The 2,053-nt window shown below is 38.5% G+C and overlaps 1 pseudogene; it reads right to left on the reverse strand.

Annotated features, from left to right (window-relative positions):
- Window positions 1-975: 975 nt before the first annotated feature.
- LOC134950784 (5S ribosomal RNA) lies at window positions 976-1,095 on the reverse strand (annotated as a pseudogene).
- Window positions 1,096-2,053: the final 958 nt, after the last annotated feature.

Raw genomic sequence — 2,053 nt, forward strand, 5'->3', positions numbered from 1 at the left:
GTTTCCTACAGGGGCACTCTAGGAGGTAGATGACCCCTTTACTGTAGCATGTTATTCTTTCTTTCACTTTGTATTTTTTGTTGGTTATGTTTGATATGAATTCTGAGGTGGGTTGAGTATTTTGTATTTTTGCGTTCCTGCAACCTTGGCATGAGCCGCAATGATAGAAGCCACTCTTGGGGATATTGCCACAAATGCTGGTTTGTTTCAGCACTTTTGGGGGGATATGATTGCGGACTAGATTTTTCTTAATATCTGGTGCTTTTCTGAATATGAATTTGGGTCTTGTTGGTAGAATGTCACTCAGGATTTCGTCTTCTAATAATAATGGCCAGTGTTTCTTGATGATATTTTGTACTTGATTGGCTTGTCCTGAATAATTTGTTATGAATGGAACATTGATATCGTGATCTGTCTCTTTTTTCTTGTCTTTATAGCTGAGTAACTTGTCTCTGACTACTTTATTCACCTCTTCGAAGGCATGTCTTACTTACTCAGTGTCATATTGTTTCTCTGTGAATTTTATGGCTAATTCTTGACCTTGTGAATGGTAATCTTCAAGAGAAACCAAAACAGAAAAGTGTTGGAAAGTAGACTCTTTTTTGGGAGCACTCTAATTCAGAGGGTAACATTGTAACATGTTGATACTGATAAAAACATTTTTAATAAGTAAATCATAAAATAGGATTTAAGGAGTATCTGCATATGAATACAGAAGCTTCGCGAAAATATGAAAAAAGATTATAAATCATGCGTGATATCCATTTCACAATCTACCAGTTGCCGGAAATTAATAGCTGTGGTACCAAAATTAATTAAACATTGCACATTGAAACTCATGTAATATGTGACCATCTTTTATTCTGCAGATATCCATTATGGATTATTATAGATGCAGAGAATTAAATCATTGGTCATGTGAAAAGCGAGTACCCAATAATATATGTATACGTGACACTGTGTTGGGGAGTCAATTTGTTGCAGTACCAGGGTGTTCAGAGGTGGTCTCCCATCCTAGTACTAACCCGGCCTTTCACTGCTTAGCTTCCAAGGTCAGAAGAGATTGGGCATCTCCAGTGAGGTATGACCGCAAATATTGTACTCACCCTCTTGAGTCACCCAGGTATATATAGTAAGACTGCTATATATTAAGGGTTTGTTAAACATATATGGTACAATGGTCAACAGAACAATGAGATTATGTGCAGCCACCTGGTTTAGTCACCATGTGACACATCAGCCACAAGAGAAATACACACATGAGTGACGGCCTGTTATGTGGGAAAAATTCTTTGACACCACACAACGTCCACAATTAGGACTTGCCTTTCACAGATGCAGAAATTAAATCATTATTCATGTGAGAACCAAGTATCCAATAATATATGTATAAGTGACACTGTATTGGGGAATCAATTTATTGCAGTACCAGGGTGTTCAGAGGTGGTCACCCATCCTAGTACTAACCCGGCCTTTCACTGCTTAGCTTTCAAGGTCAGAAGATATTGGGCATCTCTAGTGAGGTATGACCGCAAATATTGTACTCACCCTCTTGAGTCACCCAGGTTTATATAGTGTAACCGCTATATATTAAGGATTTGTAAACATATATGGTACAATGGTCAACAGAAAAATGAGATTATGTGCAGCCACCTGGCTTAGTCACCATGTGACACATCAGCCACAAGAAAGGTACACACATAGGAGAAGGCCTATTATGTGGGAAAAATTCCTTGACACCACACAACGTCCACAATTAGGACTTGCCTTTCACTCCTAGAAAGTCCTAACGGCACCAGCACGGCCGTATCAGGTTATACCAATTTATAGGTGCAAAATATAATTATACTGCACAAACTGCAAGAATAGCAGTAAATTTACAAAATAATAGGATATAGTTGTTCACCCCTATGCACTAAACCAGACAAATGCTGAAATATTTTTTATGACTAGTGCCTGGAACCTGTGGCAAATCCCTACGCTGTTATGGGAAAGCAGGCTTTAACTAAGTGCTTGCCAGCAGATTACTGCTGGTGTTGTAGAAAACTTGCAC

This window comes from Pseudophryne corroboree, chromosome 8 (assembly GCF_028390025.1).
Source record: "Pseudophryne corroboree isolate aPseCor3 chromosome 8, aPseCor3.hap2, whole genome shotgun sequence".
NCBI lineage: Eukaryota > Metazoa > Chordata > Amphibia > Anura > Myobatrachidae > Pseudophryne > Pseudophryne corroboree.